The sequence below is a fragment of the Ipomoea nil genome, unplaced genomic scaffold (genome assembly GCF_001879475.1).
Source record: "Ipomoea nil cultivar Tokyo-kokei standard unplaced genomic scaffold, Asagao_1.1 scaffold0761, whole genome shotgun sequence".
Taxonomy (NCBI): domain Eukaryota; kingdom Viridiplantae; phylum Streptophyta; class Magnoliopsida; order Solanales; family Convolvulaceae; genus Ipomoea; species Ipomoea nil.
The window spans coordinates 2,256,832-2,278,566 of NW_017617189.1; positions in this window are offsets into that span (position 1 = coordinate 2,256,832).

Below are 21,735 nucleotides of genomic sequence, written 5' to 3' on the forward strand. Positions count from 1 at the left end.
CAATTCCGGGGGCGGTGAACAGAGATTAGGTCTGACGGTCGTGCGGCAGTTTCCAATTTATCCACATCGGTGAAACTTCCAATTCCTGCGCAAATTTGGTTAAATAGCAGAACATTCTGGTTGTTTTCCTTTATAATATATAAATTTGTTCTCTGTCGTTGTGGTAGGTAAGCCCTTAAATTCAAGTTAGTGATTTTGTGTTGCAATATATATAATACTAATTACAATGCTCAAAGCTTAAGTTTGGTGTTAATTGCAATTAGTTAAGTTGTTGATTTTGCCTGCCAATCTTTGTTGATTTCCATGTTTTGCTAATTAGTTTGTTCTATGAACATGAGAATTTTACCAGGGATATTTGGTATCAAGCGATTTAACATATGTTTTATCTAATTAATGAGGGAATTAATTGTTCTAATGTAGCTTCTATTTTCGTTTCGTGGTTAATTTATTGGGTTTTTCTGCCTTTATGTTAGCTTGCATCTCCGTTCAGTTTAATCCATGTTGATTGTCGTTTAGTTTAATCTATTCGTTATTATGCTTTCTGGTTTAATTTTGGTTTTTTTTTTTTTTTTTTTTAACTTCTTGTGTTTAATTGATCGTTATCTTTGGCATTTGGTTTTGGCATTTTAAATTATTTAAGTTATTTATTTACGGTATAGAACTTAAATGTTGTCTGGTGCTCACCTGTCCCTTTTGCTTTATCTCAGGTCCGGATGCACAACATGTGGTCCGAGTAAGGGATGACGGAAGTGAGTCTGGTGAGGATTTCTACACCCCGCCACGGGTCCTCGAGGATGTGGGGTATGAAGGGTCTATTCGTGAGGTGCATGGACACGCGGACTGCCGGTTTCCCCTAACCAACACGCGGGGGATGCCCAAGGAACTTGTGCGGGTAGTCGGTGAGCTAACACCACGGCAAAGGTAGGATGTCACTAGTATTGGAATGGGGAGCCTTTTGGGGTTGCGCATCAAGGAGTTGCCACTACGCCTTGGCCATTGGCTCGTGTCTTGTTTTAACCCTTCTGAAATGAGATTGGAATTAGGCAATGGGAGATACATCAAGATTACCAAGGAGGACGTTGAAGCTGTGTTGGGGCTCCCAAATGGTACAATACCGATCGTAGAGCGCGACACTCAAGTTGTATGTCCTGAACTGCAACAATGGAGGTCCGAGGTGAAGCAACAAAGAGGGAGGGTCACAATCAAAGCGTTGAGCACATTGCTTTTAGGTCTCAAAGATGGTGGGGTTTGGTTCAAACGACATTTTAGTGTCGTAGCTGTAAGTACCCTGTAACACCCCGTGTTACGGCCTTCAATCCCTGATTAATTATTTAATTAATCCCGTTAATAATAATTAAATATGATTTAATTCGGTTAGGTTTCCCTTTAATTAATTAATAAAAGCCCACCATGAACCGTGGACCCTTGCCTAAATTAGGGTCTTAAGCCTACTAGGAATAAAGAAAGTAAACCTTTTACTATTCAGATTATGATTAGGATTCTCTTTAATTAATTAATATGGTCCACTATGGACCATGACCCTTATCCCTAAAACAAGCCCTTAGTCCTATAAGGAATAGAATTAGTAAACCCATACCATTCAGGCCCTAATTAGGAGTCTTAAATATATAAATAGGGATATAGGAGGCACCTAGAACCCCCACCACAATAATCCCTAACCACACAAGAAGTTCCAAGAATTCCCCTAGGAGAAATCAAGAAAGAAGAAAGCTTCAAGAAAGACCCTTCATAGCCAAGGAATTAATTAAGGCAAAAAGGTAACCCATGTCTCAACAAAACCTATTTTCATAGCTATGATTCCCCTCTTAGGATTTCCCCCATATTCTTGTGTGTTGATGGTTCGTCATAACGATCTTGATAATTGGTGTTGTGATTCCATGGGTAATCTTGATGATTATATGGTGTTCTTGATGTTCTTGATGATTATATGATGTTCTTGATGTTTATATGATATTCCTACCGAATCGTGATATTAGAAGATGAATTGTGTTCTTGTTGATTTAAAAGTAATTAGAACCCTAGGTTATATCGTGGAATTCGTATGGTATTATTCTTGGTAGATTGGGTGGGAATTTGTATGTTCGGGTGTTGATTATTTTTAGAAAAGCATGATAGGTTATGTGCGGAATGTTTCTTGATTTTGATCCGTTAATTGTCTACGTGTGTTATCAATTGCGTTTGAAAGTGTCTAAGCATGGTTTCGGGTTCTACAAAGGTTCCCGGGGCATTTTTGGTGAAAAAGAGTCAGTGGGGGGTAGGTGGGGGTAGGGGACCCGCCACCTACCCGCGGCCTATTTGGGCAACGCCGACAGCGGGCAGCTGCACGCCGGGCACCCGCTGCCCGGAGTCACGCCACCGGCGGGCAGCCGGCGGGTGAACCCTAACCCACCGGCTACCCGCTGGAAAATACCCTACCTCGGGTTTCCGGCTTCGCCGTTTGATGTTCCCCCGACCCCCGTGGTGTCCCAACGGACTCCGTCTATCGTGCCTATGTCTAGTTTGATATTTCGGGTACCGTTCGTAGGTTGTATGAGTCTTATATATTGCATGCTAGTTGAATTGTTATCCCGTTGACCTAGGTGAAGGAAGCATGAACCCCTTAGGATTATTTTTAGTATGTGAAGGATCACGGTTAGGTTTTGTTATACGTTTTCTCCCCCTACCCAATGTGTTAATGTGGGTTGCATGTGCTTGCTATGTGTTATGTATGCATGATACCCCAATTTGGTTGCGATCAAATTGGTTATACGAGCAGTTGGATGGGTTGAGAACCATACTGACCGTTAACTAGGCCGGTTGCGATCGGTCAGGTATATAAATATTATATAGGGCTGCGGTCCACCGTTTGGTTGCGATCAAACGTTTCTACATGAGATGCGGTTCATATTTCCTGGCTGCAGTCAGATGACACACTATTGGGCTGCGGTCCACTGTTTGGTTGCGATCAAACTATGATGAGCTGCGGTTCATCGGTCGGTTGCGATCGACCCCTCCGTGTTGCGATACGGGGCAGGGTGCTGCGGGACCGTGTCAGAGCTATATGCGCTGACCCTCATGTATGGGCATGCGATTGGTCTTGTGGCGCCAACAAAGTGTGCTTATGTGTTTTGAGAACGTGACTATAGGATTTATGCTATCAACTGTATATGCTTGGTTATGATTGTCGACTAGGCTTATCTCTATCTGCCGAATATGTTCCCTACGCTTGTGAATTGTGCATGCTTGATTATGACTGTTGGTTGTGCTTATCCCTATCTGTTGAGTCTAATCCCCGTTTTGAAAGCTAGAGTCTCTTAGGATATATCTTCATGCTTCGAAATGGTTTTTCATATATCTATGTATATATCTATATGTATTGTATTTCCACACGTTGGAGTGGGTTACCAGCATCTCTCGCTGAACAGATATATTTGGTTTTCAGGCACAGAAGGGTAGACACTGGAGCGCGCTAGAACCTTGAAGCGTAGAAGTAGTTAGTCTCCCTTTCAGCCTGCGTGCCACGATTATATATTTGCTATATTGAGGATAGTAGTTAGTTAGCCTGTGCACCTGAGTTCTCCAGCTCAGGTGTGGCATAACGCCTCATACTCTTTGTATTGTGTTTTGAGAATTAATGAGATTTCGCCTTTATTATATAAGCTTCAAAAGTTTAAGCATTTCGGGGTGTTACAGTTGGTATTAGAGCCTAAGTTTGACCCTAGGATAAGACTATTAAGACAGACCTTAGGACATTAGGCTTGAACTCTAGGTACTTAGGAACATAGGATTCAGGAACCTTAGGATGCGCGGTGATACTGTGAAACCTACACATAACCTCCCCTCATTTTATCCCTCTCTAACTTAAAAGAACTTCCCCTACGCTTACCACACCAAGGTAATGGTGCAGCACACTGACTCATCATTACAATAAATATTGACCCTGAAAACCAGCAGCATAGCGCCAACAAGAAGACAGTCAAGGATCCCACACTCCTCGAAGAATGAATCCGAACCTTCAACAAAATCCTCGGGTTAGTGGAATGCCCAGAGGAACGCCGCGTAGAGATAGCCTCATTCTACTTCAAGACACGAGGCTAATCTTTGATAAATCCACGAAGAACCTACTTATGGGCAACAACCGGGGGTTCAACTAGGAGTGCCTAGGGGCACGGCTACGAGGACAATTCCACCCCGCACCCATAAGGGCAACCATGTACGAGGAAATTCTCCACCTAAAACAAGGGATGGCCACCATCAGGGAATACCACAAACAATTCATCCAGCTGGCTCGTTTCGCGCCTGAATGAGATCCTACAGAGACAACCAAGATAAAGAAGTCGGTGACAGACCCTAAACTACGAAACCCAGAAGGCCCTAATTGTAAGCAAACCCCGAACACCCAACGAAGCCTACACCAGTAAACGCCAACTTCTACGAACGGGGAAATTCAGGAACAAATCCAAAAGAAGAAGTAACAGAAGTGGGAGACCGCTCCCTCCAGCATGAGCGAACCCTTTCGGAACTGGTTAAGAATGGGTGCAACTATCCCAGCCTGGAGACTGGGAACGCCAATTAAATGCAAGAAAGTAAAGTAGTACGTAAACAACATCTTTCCTTAATCGTTAGCACGAATTGTCGAAAAGGGGCTCAATATGACAAGAAGAGGCAACAGACACATGGAAAGTATCATACAACTAGAGCCTCCCGGCGATAAGGGTCTTACCTTGGAACAAGGACCTTGATGGTTTTAAGGCACCGTAAGAAGTACATGTAACACACAAAATCGCCAAAACACCATGCGACGTCAAGGGCAGTCAATCAAATGCATTCCAAGGAAGAGAAATGCATTGCCAAGAACTTGGTCACCAAAGGATTGAACAAAGGACGAGCAAAAAGCCGAACACCAAGAAAAACCAAGAAGGCTTAACATTAATCAAACAAGGAAAAGACAAAGTTGGCTTATAACCAACTACCCGATGAAGATGACGAGGTCGCTAAATTGGGAACCAGACCCGACCTACTGAAGGGAAAGAACATACGAGAGTCTTGACTCATCAAGAACTCGTACTTAAGGATCAATAACACTGTACGATGGGTCATCCTATGTATTCGAGTCCCTTTTATTGTGCACATGGGCATGGAGCTTGTCGGGACTGGAATCTGTGCATTCTTGGGATCTTTCCCGAAGGAATTCGCCCTTCATAGTCACCTTCCCGCGGGTCCCCAACGGGACCTTGATGGGACCCCAACGGGTCCTTGACGGGACCTTGACGGGGCCCTGACAGGAGCTTGGCAGGCGAACGACCGCCCACCTTGCGCCCACTGGTACAATGTGCTGATTTATTAACTCCTCATTTTATTGATTCATGGCGCACTTGTGTGACTCGATTGATGAACGCGAGTCTTGGGTAAGGAACCATGGGTCGCCCAAACATGGTGTCATCGGTAAAAGACCTTGACACACAAGACACCGTCAGAAAAGCACAACCGATTGCATTACACGTGGAGTTGAAGTTAGACCCTACGATGCAACCGACTAGGGATGATTGGCATAAAGGATTGTGCAAACCAAGGAGGCGAGTTGGGAACTCGTGCTAAGGACACACAAAGGCCTTACAAGTCAAAATTCTAAGGATGGATCGGGACTCCTTCAAACCATGGATATCGTTCAAGCAAATCAGAGGACTCCTTACAGGTTGTATGGAATCAAGAGCGACGTAGTCCGTGGTGCTAGGCAAAAAGTAAATAGCACATTTGTGCCAAGATCTCAAGGGTCATTAAGGACCCACAAGGAAATGAGATGACTCGAAAACTCACCGTGTCATTCCACAACGAGATTAAGTAACCAACTGCGCTTCAATAAGAAAAATAGCATGCAAGGACACATTAATCATTAAAAGTAACACAAAAGGGCACAACAAGCCGAACCTCGGGGAAGACATGAGGTCTTACTAAGAATTTCATTCCCTAAAGAGGAGATGAAATTCAATAAGAAGAGCAAGTCAACCCAAAGTTTATCAATTCCCAAGAAACTTTGGGAAGAATTTGGGAAGTGCACCCTAAGAGATTGGCTTGGTTGACCAAGCTTGGTCAAGACCTTGGACGCATTAAAGAAGTAAGTGTTAAATCATCACGGGAGATTCCCTCAAGATAGGAGAGAAGGACGAAACTTTAGCCTGGGAAGCAAGGTCTAACAAGGATCTTAAAGTCAAGCAAGTGCAACACCAAGGAAGAAGGATCATCAATTCGTCAAATACGTCGTGATCAAAGCATCAAACCAGAATAGTCACTTAAGATCGAGAACCCTTAACCCATCCTAGCCGAATTCCTTTCCCTCCCTCGGAAAATCGGCCCCCCTCCTTATTTCAAAACCCTTTCTACCCTTCAAACCACATTCTTGATTCCCTATTTTAACGATTCCATACAAGGTGGCAACCTCACACCCTAAGTTGCAACCTTGAAAACTTTGATCCTAATTCCTGAATCCACTTTGTCCTCAAGTTTGAAACCCACTCTCTTAATCCATTTAACCCAATCGTTCCCAAAAAAAAAAAAAAAAAAAAAAAAAACCCAGTACACATAGATATACTATTATATATTCTCCCCATAGAATACATTCTCTCTATATGACCACCATATTACTTTTGACTCGTTATCCTTGAAATGATTTCTAAGCTTCGGGGACGAAGCTCCTCGTAAGGGGGGGGGGGGGGGGGAAGTGTAACACCCCGTGTTACGGCCTTCAATCCCGGATTAATTATTTAATTAATCCCGTTAATAATAATTAAATATGATTTAATTCGGTTAGGTTTCCCTTTAATTAATTAATAAAGGCCCACCATGAACCGTGGACCCTTGCCTAAATTAGGGTCTTAAGCCTACTAGGAATAAAGAAAGTAAACCTTTTACTATTCAGATTATGATTAGGATTCTCTTTAATGAATTAATATGGTCCACTATGGACCATGGACCCTTATCCCTAAAACAAGCCCTTAGTCCTATAAGGAATAGAATTAGTAAACCCATACCATTCAGGCCCTAATTAGGTGTAACACCCCAGATTTTTTAAGACTTTTTAAAGCTGATAATAAAGGTAGAATCTTATTAAATCCCAGAATATAATACAAGTGTTCGGGGTGCTATGCCACACCTAGGCTAGAGAACCCAGATGCACAGGCTAACTAACCAATATCCTCAAAAGCATAATTGTATAAACATGGCACGCAGGCCGAAAGGGAAACTATCTATTTCTACACTCCGAGTTCTAGCGCGCTCCAGTGACTTAATCTTCTGTGCCTGAAAGCCAAATATATCTGTTCAGCGAGAGATGCTGGTAACCCACTCCAACGCGTTGAAATACAATACATATAGAGGTATATATAGATATACGAAAACCATTTTGAGCATGAAGATATATCCTACGAACTCTAGCTTTAAAACCGGGAATGACTCGACAGATAAGGCTAGACACAAGCAACAGTTATAACAAGCATATGTAGTTCACAACGGATAAGGCAGATAAAGCAAGGCATAGACAATAATCATAACTCAACATAAACAATCCCCAACATAAACCCCATAGTCGCATCCCCCAATATACTCATAAACACAACTCCTCCATATCTCATCACATAGCATACTTTGTTGGTGCCACAGGACCAATCGCATACCCATACATGAGGGTCAGCGCATATAGCCCTGACACGGCCCCGCAGCACCCTGCCCCGTCTCACAATACGGAGGAGCCGATCGCAACCGACTAATGGACCTTTGTCCTACATAATATTTATATACCTGACCGGTCTTTACCAGCCTGGTTAACAGTTGGGATGGTTCTCAGCCCATTCAACTGCCCGTATAGTGGACCTTTGTCCTATATAATATTTATATACCTGACCAGTCTCTACCAGCCTGGTTAACAGCCGGTATGGTTCTTAGCCCATCCGACTGCCCGTATAGTGGAACTTAGTCCTATATAATATTTATATACCTGACCGGTCTCTACCAGTCTGGTTAACAGCCGGTATGGTTCTCAGCCCACCCGACTGCCTGTATAGCCCGATTGATCTTAACCAACTCGGGGTTACATGCACACATAACACATAGCAAGTACATGCAACCCACATTAACACATTGGGAAGGGGGAGAAAACGTATAACAAAACCTATGCGTGATCCATCACATACTAAGAATAGTCCTAAGGGGTTCATACTTCTTCCACCTAGGTCAACGGGATACCAATTCAACTAGCATGCAATATAATAGACTCATAAACCTACGAACGGTACCCGAAATATCAAACTAGACATAGGCACGATAAACGGAGTCCGTTGGGACACCATGGGGGACGGGGAAACATCAAACGGGGAAGCCGGGAACCCAAGATGGGGAAAATTCCAGCGGGTAGCCGGTGGACGGGGGGCCACCCGCCGGCTGCCCGCCGAATTCACTATTCCAGGCAGCGGGTCGCCGGCGGGCAGCTGCCCGCCCGCCGGCTGCCCGCTGTCGGGATCACTATTCCGGCCGTGGGTAGGTGGCGGGTCCCCTACCCCCCACTGACTCTTATCACACAATTTCGCCCCGGGAACCATTGTGGAACCCGAAACCATGCTTAGACACTTTACAACGCAATCAACGACAACACGTAGACAATTAACGGATCAAATACGAGAAACGAACGGCACATAACCTATCATGCTTTTCTAAACATAATCAACACCCAAACATGCGATTACCCCACCCGATAATCTAAGAATGATATCATACGATACAACCTAGGGTTCTAATCACTTTTATATCAACAAGAATACGATTCGCCTTCTAATTGCAAGATTCGGTAAGAATAACACATAAGCATCAAGGGCATCACACAATTATCAAGAACAACACATAATCATCAAGAACTCCATATAATCATCAAGAACATCATAATTATCAAGAATCTCCCAATATCAAGATTATCAAGATCCCCCATGGGATCGTCACATCAATCATCAATAATAATCATCACAAGTCATTAATACACAATAATATGGGGAAACCCTAAGGGGGGATCATAACTATGAAAATAGGTTTTGTTGAGACATGGGTTACCTCTTAGCCTTAATTAATTCCTTGGCTATGAAGGATCTTTCTTTAAGCTTTCTTGCTTTCTTGATTTCTCCTAGGGGAATTCTTGGAACTCTTTGGATGGTGAGAGATTATTGTGGTGGGAATTCTAGGTGCCTCCTAAGTTCCCTATTTATATATTTAAGACTCCTAATTAGGGCCTGAATGGTATGGGTTTACTAATTCTATTCCTTATAGGACTAGGGACTTGTTTTAGGGATAAGGGTCCATGGTCCACATTGGACCATATTAATTAAAGCGAATCCTAATCATAATCTGGATAGTAAAAGGCCTACTTCCTTTATTCCTAATAGATAACTAGGTCTAGGATTCCTAATTAGGATCTGAATAGTAAAAGGTTTACTTTCTTTATTCCTAATAGGCTTAAGCCTCTAATTTAGGCAAGGGTCCACGGTTCATGGTGGACCCTATTAATTAATTAAAGGGAAACCTAACATAATTAAATCATATTTAATTATTATTAGCGGGATTAATTAAATAATTAATCCAGGATTGAAGGCCGTAACACGGGGTGTTACATTAGGAGTCTTAAATATATAAATAGGGATATAGGAGGCACCTAGAACCCCCACCACAATAATCCCTCACCACACAAGAAGTTCCAAGAATTCCCCTAGGAGAAATCAAGAAAGAAGAAAGCTTCAAGAAAGACCCTTCATAGGCAAGGAATTAATTAAGGCAAAAAGGTAACCCATGTCTTAACAAAACCTATTTTCATAGCTATGATTCCCCTCTTAGGATTTCCCCCATATTCTTGTGTGTTGATGGTTCGTTATAACGATCTTGATAATTGGCGTTGTGATTCCATGGGTAATCTTGATGATAAGAGGTTCTTGATGATTATATGGTGTTCTTGATGTTCTTGATGATTATATGATGTTCTTGATGTTTATATGATATTCCTACCAAATCGTGATATTAGAAGATGAATTGTGTTCTTGTTGATTTAAAAGTAATTAGAACCCTAGGTTATATCGTGGAATTCGTATGGTATTATTCTTGGTAAATTGGGCGGGAATTTGTATGTTCGGGTGTTGATTATGTTTAGAAAAGCATGATAGGTTATGTGCTGAATGTTTCTTGATTTTGATCCGTTAATTGTCTACGTGTGTTATCAATTGCGTTTGAAAGTGTCTAAGCATGGTTTCGGATTCCACAAAGGTTCCCGGGGCGTTTTTGGTGAAAAAGAGTCAGTGGGGGGTAAGTGGGGGTAGGGGACCCGCCACCTACCCGCGGCCTATTTGGGCAACGCCGACAGCGGGCAGCTGCCCGCCGGGCACCCGCTGCCCGGAGTCACGCCACCGGCGGGCAGCCGGCGGGTGAGTACCCGCTGGAAAATACCCTACCTCGGGTTTCCGGCTTCCCCGTTTGATGTTCCCCCGACCCACGTGGTGTCCCAACGGACTCCGTCTATCGTGCCTATGTCTAGTTTGATATTTTTGGTACCGTTCGTAGGTTGTATGAGTCTTATATATTGCATGCTAGTTGAATTGGTATCCCGTTGACCTAGGTGAAAGAAGCATGAACCCCTTAGGATTATTCTTAGTATGTGAAGGATCACGCATAGGTTTTGTTATACGTTTTCCCCCCCTTCCCAATGTGTTAATGTGGGTTGCATGTGCTTGCTATGTGTTATGTGTGCATGATACCCCAATTTGGTTGCGATCAAATTGGTTATACGGGCAGTTGGATGGGTTGAGAACCATACTGACTGTTAACCAGGCCGGTTGCGATCGGTCAGGTATATAAATATTATATAGGGCTGCGGTCCACCGTTTGGTTGCGATCAAACGTTTCTACATGAGCTGCGGTTCATATTTCCTGGCTGCGGTCAGATGACACACTCTTGGGCTACGGTCCACTGTTTGGTTGCGATCAAACTATGATGAGCTGCGGTTCATTGGTCAGTTGCGATCGACCCCTCCGTGTTGCGATACGGGGTAGGGTGCTGCGGGGCCGTGTCAGAGCTATATGCGCTGACCCTCATGTATGGGCATGCGATTGGTCCTGTGGCGCCAACAAAGTGTGCTTATGTGATGAGATATGGATAAGGTGTTATTATGTGTATTTTGAGAACGTGACTATAGGATTTATGCTAGCAACTGTATATGCTTGGTTATGATTGTCGACTAGGCTTATCTCTATCTGCCGAATATGTTCCCTACGCTTGTGAGTTGTGCATGCTTGATTATGACTGTTGGTTGTGCTTATCCCTATCTGTTGAGTCTAATCCCCGTTTTGAAAGCTAGAGTCTCTTAGGATATATCTTCATGCTTCGAAATGGTTTTTCATATATCTATGTATATATCTATATGTATTGTATTTCCACGCGTTGGAGTGGGTTACCAGCATCTCTCGCTGAACAGATATATTTGGTTTTCAGGCACAGAAGGGTAGACACTGGAGCGCGCTAGAACCTTGAAGCGTAGAAGTAGTTAGTCTCCCTTTCGGCCTGCGTGCCACGATTATATATTTGCATTATTGAGGATAGTAGTTAGTTAGTCTGTGCACCTGAGTTCTCCAGCTCAGGTGTGGCATAGCGCCCCATACTCTTTGTATTGTGTTTTGAGAATTAATGAGATTTCGCCTTTATTATATAAGCTTCAAAAGTTTAAAAATTTCGGGGTGTTACACACCCTTATTTCAAGCTCCCCCAATGGATATGTAAACTAAAAGATTGTGCACATGTTTAGTGATGTAACCAAGATTAAGGATCTGGATTTAGACGGGTATCTTTTGCACTCATTAGTTACCACCCATGGTAGTTAGTCTGAAAACACCAGCCGCAAATTCACGGGACCATTGCTCTTTTTAACTGTAAGTGTGGATTTGTGTTTACAATTTATGGGGAAATGGGCTTGGTAATTATCGTTTGCTAATGTTTGGGTAATCTTGTTGGTGCAGCTCTTATATGTCGATAGGGTGGTGGTCAATGCACGAGATGTGCCGAGGACAATCCCAGTGTTGGACGGGTGGACCACGGAGCAGATTAAAGCACAGGAGTTCTGGGAGGTTAGTGCAGGGGCGTTTGGCAACGGACAGGTGGAAGCACCGCTGCGTGCATCGAGCATTCCAATGACCAAGGGATCAGCTAGGACGATACCCCGGATATCCCAACCGCAAGGGAAACGAGAGAGTGGTTCGCACTTTGTGACCTCGGTGTCTGCGTTAGCGCACAACATGGTATTATAGGAATATTTGTGTTATGTAGTTGTATTTTATGCTCGAAAGCATTTACTTGGTAGGTTGATTACACGTTTCCTGTAGGGATTTGATGAAGAGTTTGCAACCATGACTGGGGACTTACTCTCAGCTGCTTTGCGAGTGGTTGATATGGTACAACACCATCCTGATCTAGCCCGTGACCACAAAGATTTGGGTCAGGTCGTTGCTGCAGTGGATTTGTTGCTCGGGATCGTTCGGGAGCCCGCATGTAAAGAGGAACCTCAACCCCCTCCCTCGGCGTCGGCACACTACGAGGAGGCCACGTGGAATGATCCTGAATTCTCCAAGGAGTTGGACCGACTGGAGCTGGAAGCGATAGAGTCTATTGGGGGGTTTTATGCTCCTAGTTTTAGCCTAGGGGTGACACAAGACTTGGCTATGCAAAATCTGAGAAAAAACAGGCCGCTACCCTTGGATGTCGCCCCACCATTTCCCCAGGTTTGTGTTTAAAATTCCCCATTGGCGCGCTAGTATGTTTACTTATGCGTATGATGTAATCCAGTGCTAGGTACCTCTCCAGATGCAGCAGATAGGGCCTGGGCTGCAGCCATCCCCCCGATGTGTAGGCCCCAGGAGGCGGGAAGTGGCAGATCGGAAAGGGAAGGGCCCGTTCGTCCAGGGAGAGTATCTGTTTGGCAAGTTTTTTTGCACCAACATGGGTTACCCTACCATTCCGATTCCACCTGTATACGTCATCTGGTTGTGGGTGTTTGCCTGCCCGCACGGTGACGGGTAAGTGGGATTCTAGGATCTAAATTGTAACAACCCAGATTTTCAGGATATTTAAAACTTATAAAATAAAGGTGAAATCTCATTAAATCCCACAACATAATACAAGAGTACGGGGTGCTATGCCACACCTGAGCTAGAGAACTCAGGTGTACAGGCTAACTAACTAATATCCTCAATAATGTAACGCATAAACATGGCACGCAGGCCGAAATGGAAGCTATCTACTTCTACGTTCCGAGTTCTAGCGTGCTCCAGTGACTTACTCTTCTGTGCCTGAAAGCCAAATATATCTGTTCAGCGAGAGATGCTGGTAACCCACTCCAACGCGTTGAAATACAATACATATAGATATATTTATATATATAGATATATGAAAAGTCATTTTGAACATGAAGATATCTCCTACGAACTCTAGCTTTTGAAACAGGGATAGACTCAACAGATAGGGCTAAGCACAGACAGCAGTTATACCGAGCATATACAGTTTACAACAGGCAAGACAGATAAGATAAGCACAATTAATAATCATAACCCAACATATACGATCTCCGGTACCAATCCCATAGTCTTATCCCCAGGATACTCATAACAACAACTCATCCATACTTCATCATATAGCACACTTTGTTGGCGCCACAGGACCAATCGCATGCCCATACATGAGGGTCAGCGCATATAGCTCTGACACAGCCCCGCAGCACCCTGCCCCGTCTCACAGCACGGAGGGGTCGATCGCAACCGACCGATGAGCCGCAGCTCTATATAATATTTATAAACCTGACCGGTCTTTACCAGCCTGGTTAACAGTTGTGATGGTTCTCAACCCATTCAACTTTCGGTATAGTGGACCTTTGTCCTATATAATATTTATATACCTGACCGGTCTCTACCAGCCTGGTTAACAGTTGGGATGGTTCTCAACCCATTCAACTGCCCGTATAGTGGACCTTTGTCCTATATAATATTTATATACCTAACCGGTCTCTACCAGCGTGGTTAACAGCCGGTATGGTTCTCAGCCCACCCGACTGCCCGTATAGCCCGATTGATCTTCAACCAAGTCGGGGTAACATGCACACATAACATATAGCAAGCACATGCAACCCACATTAACACATTGGGAAAGGGGAGAAAACGTATAACAAAACCTATGCGTGATCCTTCACATGCTAAGAATAGTCCTAAGGGGTTCATACTTCTTTCACCTAGGTCAACGGGATACCAATTCGACTAGCATGCAATATATAAGACTCATACGACCTACGAACGGTACCCGAAAATCAAACTAGACATAGGCACGATAGACGGAGTCCGTTGGGACACCACGGGGGTCGGGGGAACATCAAACGGGAAGCCAAAATCCCAAATTGGGGTCTAAACAAGCGGGTAGCCGGTGGGTGAGGGATCACCCGCCGGCTGCCCGCCGGCGGTAGCAACTTCGGGCAGCGGGTGCCCGGCGGGCAGCTGCCCGCTGCCGGCGTTGCCCAAGAAGGCCGCGGGTAGGTGGCGGGTCCCCTGCCCCCACCTACCCCCCACTGACTCTTTCATCACAAAAATGCCCCGGGAACCTTTGTGGAACCCGAAACCATGCTTAGACACTTTCAAACGCAATTGACAACACACGTAGACAATTAACGGATCAAAGATCGAGAAACATATGGCACATAACCTATCATGCTTTTCTAAACATAATAAACACCCAATCATGCGAATTCCCACCCAATATACCAAGAAATATTCCATACGATACAACCTAGGGTTCTAATCACTTTTAAATCAACAAGGACACAATTCACCTTCTAATATCAAGATTCGGTAAGAATATCACATAAACATCAAGAACATCCTACAATCATCAAGAACATCATATAATCATCAAGAACGTCATATAATCATCAAGAACACCATAATTATCAAGAACCTTCCATCATCAAGGTCACCCATGGAATCACCCCATCAATCATCAATAATAACAACACAAATCATCAATACACAATCATGTGGGGAAATCCTACGGGGGAAACCATAGCTATGAAAATAGGTTTTGTTAAGACATGGGTTACCTCTTAGCCTTAATTAATTCCTTGGCTATGAATTGTCTTTCTTTAAGCTTTCTTGCTTTCTTGATTTCTTCTAAGGGAAATCTTAGAGCTCTTTGGGGTGGTGGAACGTTTATTGTGGTGGGGGGTTCTAGGTGCCTCTTAAGTCCCTTATTTATATAATTAGGAGTCCTAGTTAGGAACTAATATTATAGGCTTGTTAATTCTATTCCTTTTGGGACTAAGGATTGGGTTTAGGGATAAGGGCCCGTGGACTATGGTGGGCCTTTCCTAATTAATTATTGTGATTTAATTCTTTCTTTTGGGTAATTGATTAAATGATTTAATTGATTTTAGGGATCGTAACACGGGGTGTTACACTCTCCCCCCTTACGAGGGGCTTCGTCCCCGAAGCCCGGTGTGTTAATCCATTCTTTCACCCCTAGGCATCTCGCGTCTTGGCCTCCCGGTTAGGAATGTGGCCCCACGTTTTACCTTAGCTAGGGTAGACTGGATTTTAGGTGGTGTTTGTGATAGAAGGGTTTTAGGTCTACCTCGGTTTCCTGCTCCTGAGCTGGACGCCCCGCGAGTGCCCAAGGTGGCCTCGATTGCTGCCACCATCTGATCCAGCGCGCGTGTCGTACGGATCAAAGATGAGAATCCTTCCTCCATGATTTGGTTCTGCCGGTTGAGCTGTGCGAGTATGCGTTCATTGACTGAGCCCTCGTTTTGCTCCCTTGGGTTCCCTCCTGATCGAGGTTGCACCGACAGGTGGGGTTCGTCATCCTCCTCCTGGTCCTCACTTCCCTCCAGAATTTCGCAATCTTTCATTGCCCGTTTGAGCTTCTTGTTGGAGATGTCTAATTGGTCGACCAATTCTCTTCGTTCATCCTCGGGTTTTTGGCAAATTTCTTCGAGGGTGAGGTAATGTCCTCCCTCGGTGTAGTAAATATCGTTGCGGCGGAGGTTCTGGGCGTTAAAGACCATTTCTTTCGCGGTCTTGACCTCGGTGTGTGTAACACCCCGTGTTACGGCCTTCAATCCCCGATTAATTATTTAATTAATCCCGTTAATAATAATTAAATATGATTTAATTCGGTTAGGTTTCCTTTAATTAATTAATAAGGTCCACCATGAACCGTGGACCCTTGCCTAAATTAGAGTCCTAAGCCTATTAGGAATAAAGAAAGTAAACCCTTTACTATTCAGATCCTAATTAGGAATCCTAGACCTAGTCATCTATTAGGAATAAAGGAAGTAGGCCTTTTACTATTCAGACTACGATTAGGATTCCCTTTAATTAATTAATATGGTCCACTATGGACCATGGACCCTTATCCCCTAAAATAAGCCCTTAGTTCTATAATGAATAGAATTAGTAAACCCATACCATTCAGACCCTAATTAGGAGTCTTAAATATATAAATAGGGATATAGGAGGCACCTAGATCCCCCACCACAATAAACGTTCCACCACCCCAAAGAGCTCCAAGAATCCCCTTAGAAGAAATCAAGAAAGCTTAAAGAAAGACCCATCATAGCCAAGGAATTAATTAAGGCTAAGAGGTAACCCATGTCTCAACAAAATCTATTTTCATAGCTATGATTCCCCTCTTAGGATTTCCCCATATTATTGTGTATTGATGATTTGTGTTATTATTGATGATTGATGGGATAATTCCATGGGTGATCTTGATGATGAAAGGTTCTTGATAATTATGGTGTTCTTGATGATTATATGACATTCTTGATGATTATATGATGTTCTTGATGATTGTAGGATGTTCCTGATGTTTATATAATATTCTTAACGAATCTTGATATTAGAAGATGAATCGTGACCTTGTTGATTTAAAATTGATTAGAACCCTAGGTTGTATCGTATGGAATTATTCTTGGTATATTGGGTGGGAATTCGCATGATTGGGTGTTTATTATGTTTAGAAAAGCATGATAGGTTATGTGCCGTTTGTTTCCTGATTTTAATCCGTTAATTGTCTACGTGTGTTATCAATTGCGTTTGAAAGTGTCTAAGCATGGTTTCGGGTTCCACAAAGGTTCCCGAGGCATTTTTGATGAAAAGAGTCAGTGGGGGTAGGTGGGGGTAGGGGACCCGCCACCTACCCGCGGCCTCCTTGGGCAACGCTGGCAGCGGGCAGCTTCCCGCCGGGCACCCGCTGCCCGGAATGGCTGCCGCCGGCGGGTGAACCCTCACCCACCGGCTACCCGCTGGTTTGCACCCCAATTGGGGATTTTGGTTTCCCCGTTTGATGTTCCCCCGACCCCGTGTTGTCCCAACAGACTCCGTCTATCGTGCCTATGTCTAGTTGATTTTCGGGTACCGTTCGTAGGTCGTATGGGTCTTATATATATTGCATGCTAGTTGAATTGGTATCCTGTTGACCTAGGTGAAAGAAGTATGAACCCTTAGGACTATTCTTAGTATGTGAAGGATCACGCATAGGTTTTGTTATACGTTTTCTCCCCCTTCCCAATGTGTTAATGTGGGTTGCATGTGCTTGCAATGTGTTATGTGTGCATGTTACCCCGAGTTGGTTGAGAGCAATCGGGCTATACGGGCAGTCGGGTGGGCTGAGAACCATACCGGCTGTTAACCAGGCTGGTAGAGACCGGTCAGGTATATAAATATTATATAGGACTAAGATCCACTATACGGGCAGTTGAATGGGTTGAGAACCATCCCAACTGTTAACCAGGCTGGTAGAGACCGGTCAGGTATATAAATATTATATAGGACAGAGGTCCACTATACGGGCAGTTGAATGGGTTGAGAACCATCCCAACTGTTAACCAGGCTGGTAGAGACCGTTCAGGTATATAAATATTATATAGAGCTACGGCTCATCGGTCGGTTGCGATCGACCCCTCCGTGCTGTGAGACGGGGCAGGGTGCTGCGGGGCCGTGTCAGAGCTATACGCGCTGACCCTCATGTATGGGCATGCGATTGGTCCTGTGGCGCCAACAAAGTGTGCTATGTGATGAAGTATGGATGAGTTGTTGTTATGAGTATATTGGGGATGATACTATGAGATTTATACCGTGGATTGTATATGTTGGGTTATGATTATTAATTGTGCTTATCTTATCTGTCTTGCCTGTTGTAAACTGTATATGCTCGGTACAACTGCTGTCTGTGTTTAGCCCTATCTGTTGAGTTTATCCCTGTTTTAAAAGCTAGAGTTCGTAGGAGATATCCTCATATATATATGTATTGTATTTCAACGCGTTGGAGTGGGTTACCAGCATCTCTCGCTGAACAGATATATTTGGCTTTCAGGCACAGATGAGTAGATCACTGGAGCACGCTAGAAGCTTGGACATAGCTTAGATAGTTTTTCCCTTTCGGCCTGCGTGCCATGATTTAGTATTGATACTATTTGAGGATATTAGTTAGTTAGCCTGTGCACCTGAGTTCTCTAGCTCAGGTGTGGCATAGCACCCCACACTCTTGTATTATGTTTTGGGATTTAATGAGATTTCACCTTTATTTTATAAGTTTTAAATATCCTGAAAATCTGGGGTGTTACAGTTGGTATCAGAGCCTAAGTTTGACCCTAGGATAAGACTCTTAAGACTGGACTTTAGGACATTAGGCTTGAACTCTAGGTACTTAGGAACATAGGATTCAGGAATCTTAGGACGCGCGGTGAGATTGTGAAACCTACACGTAACCTCCCCTCACCTTATCCCTCTCTAACTTAAAATAACTTCCCCCTACGCTTACCACACCAAGGTAAGTGTGCAGCACACTGACTCATCGATACAATAAATATTGACCCTGAAAACCAGTAGCATGGCACCAACAAGAAGACAGTCAAGGATCCCACACTCCTCGATGAATGAACCCGAACCTTCAACAAAGTCCTCGGGTTAGTGGAATACCCAGAGGTACGCCGCGTAGGGATAGCCTCATTCCACTTCAAGACACGAGGCTGATCTTTGATAAATCTACGAAGTACCCACTTATGGGCAACAACCAGGGATTCAACTAGGAGTGCCTAGGGGCACGGCTACGGGGACGATTCCACCCCGCACCTGTAAGGGCAACCATGTACGAGGACAATCCTCCACCTAAAACAAGGGATGACCACCATCGGGGAATACCACAAACGATCCCTCCAGCTGGCTCGTTTCGCGCCTGAATTAGATCCTACAGAGACAACCAAGATAAAGAAATTTGTGACAGACCACAACTACGAAACCCAGAAGGCCCTAATTGTAAGCAAACCCCGCACACCTAACGAAGCCTACACCAGTAATGCCAACTTCTACCAAACAGGGAATTTAGGGACAAACCCGAAAGAAGGAGTAACGGAAGTGGGAGACTGCTCCCTCCAACATGAGCGAACCCTTCCGGAACTGGTTAAGAATGGGCGCAACTATCCCAGCCCGGAGACCGGGAACTCCAATTAAATGCAAGAAAGAAAAGTAGTACATAAACAACGTCTTTTCTCAATCGTTAGCACGAATTGTCGAAAAAGACTCGATATGACAAGAAGAGGCGACAGACGCATGGAAAGTATCATGCAACTAGAGCCTCCCGGCGATAAGGGTCTTACCTGGGAACAAGGACCTTGATGGTTTTAAGACACCGTAAGAAGTACATGTAACACACAAAATCGCCAAAACACCATGCGACGTCAAAGGTAGTCAATCAATGCGTTCCAAGGAAGAGAAATGCATCACCAAGCACTTGGTCACCAAAGGACTGAACAAAGAACGAGCGACAAGCCGAACTCCAAGAAAAACCAAGAAGGCTTATCATTAATCAAGCAAGGCAAAGACAAAGTTGGTTTATAACCAACCACCCGGTGAAGGTGACGAGGTTGCTAATTGGAAATCGGACTCGACCTACTGAGCAAAAAGAACATGCGAGAGTCTTGACTCATCTATAAACTCGTACCTAAGGATCAATAAAACTATACGATGGGCCACCCTATGTATTCAAGTCCCTTCTATTGTGCACATGGACATGGGGCTTGTCGGGACTTGAATCTGTGCATTCTTGGGATTTTCCCCGAAGGAATTCACTCTTCCTAGTCACCTTCCCGCGGGTCCCCAACGGGACCTTGACGGGTCCCCAACAGGAGCTTGGCAGGTGGACGACCGCCCACCTCGCGCCCACTGGTACAATGTGCTGATTTCTTAACTCCTCACTTTATTGATTCATGGCGCACTTGTGTGCCTCGATTGATGAACACGAGTCTTGGGTAAAGAACCATGGGTCGCCCAAACATGGTGTCATCAGTAAAAGACATTGACACGCAAGACACCATCGGAAAAGCACAACCAATTGCATTACACGTGGGGTTGAAGTTGGACTCTACGATGCAACCGACTAGGGATGATTGGCATAAAGGATTGTGCAAACCAAGGAGGCGAGTTGGGAACTCGTGCTAAGGACTCACAAAGACCTTAAAAGTCAAAATGCTAAGGATGGACCAGGACTCCTTCAAACCATGGATATCGTTCAAGCAAATCAAAGGACTCCTTACAAGTTGTATGGAATCAAGAACTACGTAGTCCGTGGTGCTAGGCGAAATGTAAAAAGCATATTTGTGCCGAGATCTCAAGGGTCATTAATGACCCACAAGGAAATGAGATGACTCGTAAAGTCACTGAGTCATTCCATAACGAGGTTAGGTAACCAACTGCGCTTCAAAAAGAAAAAGAGCACGCAAGGACACCCTCACCATTAAAAGTAACACAAAAAGGCACAACTAGTCGAACCTCGGGGAAGACATGAAGTCTTACTAAGAATTTCATTCACTAAAGAGGAGATGAAATTCAATAAGAAGGGAAAATCAACCAAAAGTTTACCGACTCCCAAGAAACTTTGGGAAGAATTTGGGAAGTGCGCCCTAAGAGATTGGCTTGGTTGACCAAACTTGGTCAAGACCTTGGACGCATTAAAGAAGTAAGTGTTAAATCATCACGGGAGATTCCCTCAAGATAGGGGAGAAGGATGAAACCTTAGCCTGGGAAGCAAGGTCTAACAAGGATCTTAAAGTCAAGCAAGTGCCAACACCAAGGAAGAAGGATCATCAGTTCATCAATACGTCGTGATCAAAGCATCAAACCAGAATAGTCACTTGAAGATCGAGAACCCTTAACCCATCCTAGCCGAATTCCATTCCCTCCATCGGAAAATCGGCCCCCTCCTTATTTCAAAACCCTTTCTACCCTTCAACCACACTCTTGATCCCTATTTTAACGATTCCATACAAGGTGGCAACCTCACACCCTAAGTTGCAACCTTGAAAACCTTGATCCTAATTCCTAAGTTCACTTTGCCCTCAGGTTTGAAACCCACTCTCTTAGCCCTTTAAACCTAACCGTTCCCAAAAACCCAGCACACATAAACATACAATTATACAGTTTCCCCGTAGAATGCTTTCGCTATAGGACCACCGTACTACTTTGGACTCGTTACCCCCGCAATGGTTTCCAAGCTTCGGGGACGAAGCTTCTCGTAAGGGGGGGAGAGTGTAACACCCCGTGTTACGGCTTTCAATCCCGGATTATTTATTTAATTAATCCCGTTAATAATAATTAAATATGATTTAATTCGGTTAGGTTTCCTTTAAT